The sequence below is a fragment of the Bos mutus genome, chromosome X (assembly GCF_027580195.1).
Source record: "Bos mutus isolate GX-2022 chromosome X, NWIPB_WYAK_1.1, whole genome shotgun sequence".
NCBI classification, from domain to species: Eukaryota; Metazoa; Chordata; class Mammalia; order Artiodactyla; family Bovidae; genus Bos; species Bos mutus.
Window position 1 is genome coordinate 107427296 of NC_091646.1, and position 10507 is coordinate 107437802.

Sequence of the window (10507 nt, forward strand, 5' to 3'; positions counted from 1 at the left end):
GAGCAAACTTTGGGAGATGGTGAAGGACAGGGAAGCTTGGCATGCTGCAGTCCATGGGGTCACAAAGAGTCAGACATGACTTAGCGACTGAATGACAATGCAGGGGGTACAGGTTCGGTCCCTGGTCAGGGAACTAAGATCCCACATGCTACAGGGTGCAGCCAAAAATTAGAGGAAAAGAAAAAGTAAACCTAAAGATAAACTGTTGAGAATTCCTTGGCAGTCCAGTGGTTAGCCCTCTGAACTCTCAATGCTGAGGGCCCCAGTTCAATCCCTGGACAGGGAACTAAAAATCCCACAAGGCACATGGAAAAAAAAAAAGAAGACTTTTGTTAATAAAACCATGACTTACATTTATGCCTTTTGCTCTTTCAAAGGACTACTAAAGTTAATCCTTTTGAAAAGCTGTTACTACTCACCTCGTAATATATCTTTGGCATCAGTTCAGATTTTCAGTTCAAATTCTTAAATCTTTAAAATGCATCCACTCTAAGGGTCTGTGCTAAGGGCTGTGAGAGATGCATGGTCTCTGGCCTCAAAGAGTTTGTGTGCTCACTGAAGACACAGAGAACATAAATTGGGAGTTCAGGGCCCACAGAAGGGCTAACTCTTGAGAGTTGGTGCACTCAGTGTGGGCTCAGCACATCGGGCTGTCTCTACAGATGTAATGTGCTTTGTGGTGGCCTTTGAAAGCCCTCTGGTGTGCTGACAAAAGAGAGACACCCACCTGCCATCACCCTGGCACTGAGTTAGGAGTTGGCTGAAAATGTGAAGGTGAGGATATGAACAATGAGAGGCCACACTGGCCTCGAGAGGGAAAGAGACAGAACTAAGGCAGGAGACAGAAAAGAGAAAATAGCTTGAAAGAAATGCTAATACCCAGAAGGAGCAGGAAAGTTTGCTTGAAGATGACAAGGAAGTCCAGCTGGTCAAAGCCGCTGCTTAGAAGGAGCCCTGCGCACTGGGATTGAACTGGCAGGACCAGAAGAGACTCTACTGTGACTCCTTCCTTATATTCTTGCAGGGGATGGGAGGAGAGAACCATAACTTTCTCTCTGCCTGCTGTTAAAGTAGTCATTTACGAATCTGTAAAGCTTCTCAAGGAAAAGGTCATGTTTTATTCATTTCTGTAATCCAAAGGCTGACCACTGTTATCTTGCCCATAGTTGCTGCCCAAGAAATCCCTGCAGAAGAAGTGACTGAATAAATGGATAAATTTAGACCCTCCTATAAGGCTATGGTTTTTCCTGTGGTCATGTATGGATGTGAGAGTTGGACTGTGAAGAAGGCTGAGCGCCGAAGAGTTGATGCTTTTGAACTGTGGTGTTGGAGAAGACTTTTGAGAGTCCCTTGGACTGCAAGGAGATCCAACCAGTCCATTCTAAAGGAGATCAGTCCTGGGTGTTCTTTGGAAGGAATGATGCTAAAGCTGAAACTCCAGTACTTTGGCCACCTCATGCGAAGAGTTGACTCATTGGAAAAGACTGTGATGCTGGGAGGGATTGGGGGCAGGAAGAGAAGGGGACGACAGAGGATGAGATGGCTGGATGGCATCACTGACTTGATGGACGTGAGTCTGGGTGAACTCCGGGAGTTGGTGATGGACAGGGAGGCCTGGCGTGCTGCGATTCATGGGGTCGCAAAGAGTTGGACACGATTGAGCGGCTGAACTGAACTGAATAATGCTACAGTCTTCCCAGGTGGCGCTAGTGGTAAAGAACCTGCCTGCCAGTGCAGGAGACATAAGAGACAAGGGTTTGATCCCTGGGGTCGCGAAAATCCCCTGAAGAAGGAAATGGCAACTCACTCCAGTATTCTTGCCTGGAGGATCCCATGGACAGAGAAGCCTGATGGGTTACAGTCTATGGTATCGAAAGAGTCAGACACAACTGAAGTGACTTAGGATGGATAATGCCTGCTTCCCTGGTGGCTCAGACAGTAAAGAATCTGCCTCCAAGGCAGTGAGACAGGGGTTTGATCCCTGGGTCTGGAAGATCCCCTGGAGAAGGGCATGGCTACCCACTCTAGTATTCTTGCCTGGAAAACTCCATGGACAGAGGGGCCTGGCAGGCTATAGTCCTTAGGGTCACAAAGAGTTGGACACGATGGAGCGATTAACACTTTCACTTTTATAATGTCTGGAGAAAGGGGTGGCAGAGGATGAGATTGTTGGATAGCATCACTAACTCAAAGGACATGAATCTGAGCAAACTCTGGGAGACAGTGGAGGACAGAGAAGCCTGGCAATAACAACATAATGCCTGGAATCTCAGAAGGAAGCAAAACCAGACCTGCCCTATAGAGGAGGGAGGGGACTCTCTCAGTGAGGAAGGTGCTTACAAAATTCTCCCACTAGCCCTGAGCTTTGGAGTTAGTTGGAAATATGAAACAGGCAAGAGGACATTTCTCAGCCCTTTCTAGAACAAAATAGTTTGAATTCTCCCCTCCCCTTCTCTCCTATTTGGGGACCAGGACTCTAGTCCTTTACCCTTAGCAGCCTGAAACTGGCATTCAAAACCCTCCACAACCTGGTTGTGTATAACTCAGTGTCAACCAGAGAAACAGACCCAGTAGGAGGTGTATATTAAGGGATTTATTATAAGGAATTGGCTTACACCATTGCAGGGGCTGGCTGGACAAGTCTGAGATTTGTAGGCCAGTCACCAGGAAGGGGAGATTAGAATTCTACTGGTGGAATACCTTTATCCTCAGGGAAACTGAAATTGTCCTCTTAAGACATTTCAACTGATTGAATCAGACCCACCCAAATTGTCTAGGAAAATCTCCTTTACTTAAAGACAATCATTAGAAATATAAATCACATCTACCAAATACTGTCACAGCAACCCCCAGATTAGTGTTTGATACAATAACTAAGACCACTGCCTAGAAAAGTTGATACATAAAACTGACCATCATAAGCTTCTGAGTTGCTTTCTTGCCTGAGCTCCAAACATACCTTCCCTTACTTCACCTCCCCATCTGTGCATTTACCTGCCCCAAGGCCTTTGATAAACCTGAGACAGGAAAGGGGCAGGGCACAACCTTTAAAAGAATGACTTAGATGTTGAGAACACAATATAAACTGGTTAGAAGTAAGTAAGCCCAAGATGGTAGAAGAGTCAACTTCCACTAGAAGAGCTTGAACCTCATTAAATGCCCATTGTAATACATCAACTTTCCTAAATGACACCCTTGGGAATTCCCTGGCAGTTCAGTGTTTAGGACTCTGCATGGGTTGGGAAGATCCCCTGGAGGAGGGCATGGCAATCCACTCCAGTATTCTTGCCTGGAGAATCCCATGGACAGAGGAGCCTGGAGGGCTACAGTCTATAGGGTTACAAAGAGTCTAACACAAATGAAGCAACTTAGCACACACACATGCAATTCCACTACAGGGGGCATGGGTTAGATCCCTAGATGGGGGAGTAAAATCCCACATACCATGTGGTGTGCCAAAAAAAAAAAAAGAGAGAGAGAGACACACCCACCAGCGCCATGACAGTTCTGAGGCTAGCCATAAAAGACTAAAAAGTGGATGGTGACCCAATTCCCTGGAAATCTCTGCCCCTTTCCCCAAATAGTTGGACTAATCCTAATCCTCCAACTCATTAGCTATGAAATTACTCAGCCCATAAAACCTAACCACCCCAAGGGTGAGGGAAAGGGTTAGTTAGGGAGTTTGGGATGGACATGTACACACTGCTATATTTAAAATGGATAACCAACAAGGTCCTACTGTATAGCACAGGGAACTCTCTTCAATGTTATGTGGCAGCCTGGATGGGAGGGGTGTTTGGGGGAGAATGGATACATGTATCGGAGAAGGCAATGGAACCCTACTCCAGTACTCCTGCCTAGAAAATCCAATGGACGGAGAAGCCTGGTGGGCTGCAGTCCATGGGGTCGCTAAGAGTCGGACACAACTGAGCGACTTCACTTTCACTTTTCACTTTCATGCATTGGAGAAGGAAATGGCAACCCACTCCAGTGTTCTTGCCTGGAGAATCCCAGGGACAGGGGAGCCTGGTGGGCTGCCATCTATGGGGTCACACAGAGTCGGACACGTCTGAAGCGACTTAGCAGCAGCAGCAGGATACATGTATATGTATGGCTGAGTCTCTTTGTTGTCCACTTGAAACTATTACAGCACTGTTAATTGGCTATACTCCAATATAAAATAAAAGGTTGGAAAAAAACTAACCATCCCATATTTCAGGGTCTCTCACTTTCTGAGATGGCCCACACTCTGTGGAATGTGTTTCTCCCAAGGCCTCTCTCACTTTCTGAGACAGACCTCATTCTGTCTGTGGCATGTATATTGTTAAGTAAAACAAGTTTCATTTTACTATGGCTTGCTCTTGAATTCTTTCCTGCATGAAGCCAAGAACTCACAGTTCATGGCCCATCCCAGGGACTCACCTCAGACCTGGGATGTGACCATCCTTTTTTCCCACGCAACAAACCTCACTAATCTTAAGAGACCCATTTCCTTCAAGACTCTTCCTACATCTTCTCAACTTGACTGCATTTCTCACACCCCTGCCCCCCATATTTAACCTTATTTCTGTATCTGTCTTGCATGCTAGGAAGAAAAGAATGTGTACTGTTTGCATTTCCGCCCTCCATATAGAAGCCCTGACATATAGAAGGATCTCAGCATATTTCTTTGGAATAATATCAAACTTACAGAACTCATCACCATTTACATATAACTCAGCACACTCTTTTCTAAATTTCGTATTTTAGGATACTTATGCCAGCCTCACATACATTGTTCCTATTCTGATGACCTAATTTCCAGTAGTCATGCACAGATAAGAGAGCTGGACCATAAGGAAGGCTGAGCACCTTTGATTGATGCTTTAGAACTGGGTGCTGGAGAAGACTCTTGAGAGTCCCTTGGACAGCAAGGAGATCAAACCATTCAATCCTAAAGGAAATCAACTCTATATTCATTGGAAGGACTGATGCTGAAGCTCCAATACTTTGGCCACCTGATGTGAAGAGTCAACTCATTGGAGAAAACTCATGCTGGGAAAGATTGAAAGCAAGAGGAGAAGAGGGTGGCAGAGGATGAGATGGTTGGATGGCATCACCGACTCAATGGACATGAGTTTGAGAAAATTCAGGGAGAGGGCGAAGGACAGGGAAGCCTGGCATGCTGTGTCCATGGGGTCACAAAGAGTCAGACATGACTGAGCAACTGAACAACAAATTTGGCCATGTTCATCCATCCCTAAAGGTCTGTGGACATTTTTTCCTGGATGACTTTAATTCAAGTCTCCTTTAAACTTTCTCCTCAGGATTACCTTACCTAAAATAAGGACTAAGACTCCCATCCCCCATGCCCTAAGGTTGTTTACCTTTCTAGAGAGAGAAAAATTGAATAAAGATAACAGCATTTTCCCCACACACATTTATATTCTGGAATTCTCTGATTAGGTGACTTAGTTTTTGTCCTAATGGGATCATTATTAGTTTTAATCCAATAAGCCCAGGGTTCTTTGATCATTTATATGGGGAGAAGATCCCTTGTGTTCATAAAGTTCTCCAAGGGGTCCATGACATCCAAAAGGTTGAGATTTACATCTCTCATCCCTCTTCTTAAACCTACAGCTACTGGCCCAATTAAGGACATTACTAACTTACCCTCCCAAGCTGGTTTGCCTGCCTCCAATCTTCTCTTCCCTATTATTAACCCACACAGTTAAACTTGCCAAAAGCACAATTATGATCATGTCATTCCCTTATTCCAGAATAGGAAATGGCTTCCCATCACCTGCAGAATAAAATCAATATGGTACCTGATATGCTAGTCAAGGCAGACTACTTACCTTTCTTCAACACATCTACTTCCTCACCTTTTCTTCTTGTCAGGGGAGAACCACCTCCTCCCAATCATTGTCTGCTGTCAGCAAAAAAATTAATCAACAATCGACCTAAGAAAGAATGAAAAATTTTATTCAAGCCAACCTGAGGATTGTAATCTGGGAAACAGTCTTTCAGACAGCACTAAGGACTGTTCTGCCCATCACAGGTCAAAGCAGTTATATAAGTTTCTGAGACATTTGTTGTTGTTCAGTTGCCCGGTCAGGGATTCCCTGGTGGCTCAGATGGTAAAGAGTCTGTCTGCAATGTGGAAGACCCAGGTTCAATCCCAGGGTCAGGAAGATCCCCTGGAGAAGGAAATGGCAAACCACTCCAAGATTCTTGCCTGGAAAATCCCATGGATGGAGGAGGCTGGCAGGCTACAGTTCATGGGGTCGCAAAGAGTTGGACACCACTGAGCGACTTCACTTTCAGTTGTCCAGTCATAGCTGACTTTTTGTGATCCCATGGACTGCAGCACGCCAGGCCTCCCTGAGACATAGAGTTATACATCAAATCACAGTTTGATTGACAGCTTACATAATCCTGATCTGTGCATACAAAGTGAGTAGTGGGTCATCATGACCCATCACAAGAATGAGAAGGAAGTTTATCTTCTAGAGAGGTCTGGTTAATAATAATAATACACACTAAAAGGGAAGGAGGAGTCCCAGATGGGCAGAGAAGAATTTTGTCTTGACACAAAATATGAATTTTATTTCATCACTGCCAAAACCCTGCCCATCCTTCAAGGCCTAGCTCATGTGCTTTCACTGCCAGAAAGACTCAGGATATCCCAGGTAGAGGAGACATTTTTTACCAGAGTCTGCATTATCACTTTGTTTGGGTTGCATGTCTAGTTGTACCTCCAAAATCCCTTTTTCCTCTGCATCCTGAGTATAAGACATTTCCTAGTCTTTCTTGCAGGTAGGTGTGACTTGCAACTAAGCTCTTGCCATGTGACTAAGCTCATTCCAAAGGGATGTGATGGAAAATGAAATGAGCAATTTCCATAGCCCTTCAGTCAAGTCTGACTCTTTGCAACCCCAGGGACTGTAGCCCGCCAGACTCCTCTGTCCATGGGATTCTCCAGGAAAGAATATGGAGTTGCCATGCCCTCCTCCAGGGTATCTTCCCAACCCAGGGATCAAACTTGTGTCTCTTACGTCTACTGCATTGGCACTCGAGTTCTTTACCACTAGCACCATCTGGGAAATTCCACGTGACTTGATTAAAAAGAAATCCCTTCTCTGGACCTCTTCTCTTTCCTCCTTCCCACAGACTGGAAGGTGGATGTGCTCATGACATAGCATGGAGCAGAATGGTCCCATCAGCCTGGGAGCATGTTATACAAGAGAGAAATAGTCTGTGTTCTTTGAGCCACTGTGTTTTAGGGTCTAGGTTACAGCACCTTGCTCTTTACCCGAACACAGAGTTCTGTAAGGTAGTGTATTAAATTGTACTGTGTCTTAAATATTTGTATAAATGTCTCATCTTCTTTACTAGGAAGTCATCTCCTAATTGGACTCTCTGCTTCTTATCTTGTTCAGTCTCTGACTCTTCGAAATCCCATGAATCACAGCACACCAGGCCTCCCTGTCCATCACCAACTCCTGGAGTTCACCCAAACTCATGTCCACCGAGTTGGTGATGCCATCCAGCCATCTCATCCTCTGTCGTCCCCTTCTCCTCCTGCCCCCAATCCCTCCCAGCATCAGAGTCTTTTCCAATGAGTCAACTCTTCGCATGAAGTGGCCAAAATATTGGAGTTTCAGCTTTAGAATCGGTCCTTCCAAAGAACACCCAGGACTAATCTCCTTTAGAATGGACTGGTTGGATCTCCTTGCAGTCCAAGGGACTCTCAAGAGTCTTCACCAACACCACAGTTCAAAAGCATCAATTCTTCGGCTCTCAGCTTTCTTCACAGTCCAACTCTCACATCCATATATGACCACTGGAAAAACTATAGCCTTGACTAGACGGACCTTTGTTGGCAAAGTAATGTCTCTGCTTTTGAATATGCTATCTGCTGCCGCTGCTGCTAAGTCACTTCAATCGTGTCCGACTCTGTGCGACCCCATAGATGGCAGCCCACCAGGCTCCCCCATCCCTGGGATTCTCCAGGCAAGAACACTGGAGTGGGTTGCCATTTCCTTCTCCAATGCATGAAAGTTAAAAGTAAAAGTTAAGTCGCTCAGTCGTGTCCGACCCTCATCGACCTCATGGACTGCAGCCTTCCAGGCTCCTCCATCCATGGGATTTTCCAGGCAAGAGTACTGGAGTGGGGTGCCATTGCCTTCTCCAATATGCTATCTAGGTTGGTCATGACTTTCCTTCCAAGGAGTAAGCATCTTTTAATTTCATGGCTGCAATCACCATCTGCAGTGATTTTGGAGTCCAAAAAAATAAAGTCTGACACTGTTTCCACTGTTTCCCCATCTATTTCCCATGAAGTGATGGGACCAGATGCCATGATGAATGTTGAGCTTTAAGCCAACTTTTTTGCTCTCCTCTTTCACTTTTATCAACAGGCTTTTTGGTTCCTCTTCACTTTCTGCCATAAGGGTGGTGTCATCTGCATATCTGAGGTTATTGATATTTCTCCTGGCAATCTTGATTCCAGCTTGTGCTTCTTCCAGCCCAGCGTTTCTCATGATGTACTCTGCATAGAAGTTAAATAAGCAGGGTGACAATATACAGCCTTGACGTACTCCTTTTCTGATTTGGAACCAGTCTGTTGTTTCATGTCCAGTTCTAACTGTTGCTTCCTGACCTGCATATAGGTTTCTCAAGAGGCAGGTCAGGTGGTCTGGTATTCCCATTTCTTGAAGAATTTTCCACAGTTTATTGTGATCCACACAGTCAAAGGCTTGTTGCTTACACTCTATTCCTTTTAAGAAAGAAGTCAGCTCATGGCATTCTTTGGTAAAAACCCTTACTTAGTAATAGCAAAAATCCTTTAAATGATCTTCACAGTCCTACATGGTTGACATCTTCCCACCAATCACTCTTATCTCACTGATCTTATTTTCTCTTACAGGTGTGCTCCACCCCTGTGGTCCCAATATTCACTCTGTACCAGACACACCAATCTCCTTACTAGTCTGTGAGTAGTTTAGTCTACTAACTAACTAGTCTTACAAGTTAGGTGCACTCCTTCCCTAGAGTTTTTGCTGTGCCTTCTGCTTGTCCCAGATACCAACAGGCCTCATTCCTTTATCTCCATGAGGTCTTTGCTCAAATGTCACCTTCCCAGATAGGCCTTCTCTGACTCCCCTACTTGAAATTAGACTCTCCCTTTCCTCCACAAGCACCATGGCACATTTCCCCTGATTTTTCTCCATATGGTTTATCACCACTTGATATATTACACAGTTTCTTCACTTACATGTTTATTGTTTGAGAATGTAAACTCTATGAGAGCAGGGGTTTCTGATTGTTTACTACTGCATTCTTGTGCCCAGAACAGGGCCTGGTACATTAGAAGAATTCAACAAAAATTTCAATAAATATTGAATGAGCAAATTCCCTGGAGGCAAATATTTTATAGTCCCCTCAATGCCTAGTATGCTGCCTTGTATGCAATGAAGCACTCAGTAAATATTTGATGAATGAATTGTGATGGAACACTGCTAATATTCTGCCTGTAGTCTACTTCCTTCTTCAAGTATTCCTGTACTCCTGGGCTTATATTGAATTTCTGAACTCATAACATTATAACAAAAGATCAGAAGGAGAGGTCCTCTGTGGGCACTGCTGAAAATGGCAGGAAGAGAAAGCTAGGGTGCTGCCTGAAATATTTTTTGCCTTTGCCACTTGGACAAATTCCTTTCCATGTCTGGTCTCCGTTTCAACCGTATGTAAAATGAAGCTAGTAGACTAGATGATTTCTGAAGTCCCTTCTATTTTTACAGCTTGTAGTTATGAGTATTATGGCACTTCTAACTAAAATTGTATGATTCTAAAATTACATGAGTTTTGTCTTACTTCTAACCCATGTTTGGGATATGCTTAATGAAAATGTGGTGTGAGAATAAAGGCTGTCTTTGGTCTAATTAGCTGGTATCATCACACAAGTAATAAAATAGTGGTGTAAAACAACACATTAGCAACAGGTAGAATATGATGCTGAGGATAACATCAGGCAGATAGGACCAAAAACTAGGTTTTCTGACTCCTTCGGGGATCTTTATCTGAAGTCCTATAAGTATACTGTACTTTCTTTCCTTTCCAAGGGTCAGATAAATCAGACCATTTATCACCCAGATATTGTGGAAAATCCATACTCCAGCACCTGTTTGAACGTACTTGGTCCCAGTGCTAAAAACGAAATGTGACTTCTCTTGCAGTGTCTCTGGATGACTCAGGTAGCTTGCCCTCAGTCACTTACCCCTTGGGACTTGTCTATCAGGCACAGGGGATAGTGAAATTACCGGTGTGCCCTTTGGATGAGCCTGTGCTATGGGCGTCTGTCTGTGAGGCAATCATGCTTTAAGTTCAGCTCCATCCTTACAAAAAGATAAAAATCATGTTCAGAACTGCGGCTGCTATCCTGAGAAATAGATATTTTTAAAAGAAACTGTAAAAAAGAAAAGAAAAAGGAATTGTAAACCAGAGCCAGGCTTACTTTCAGGTG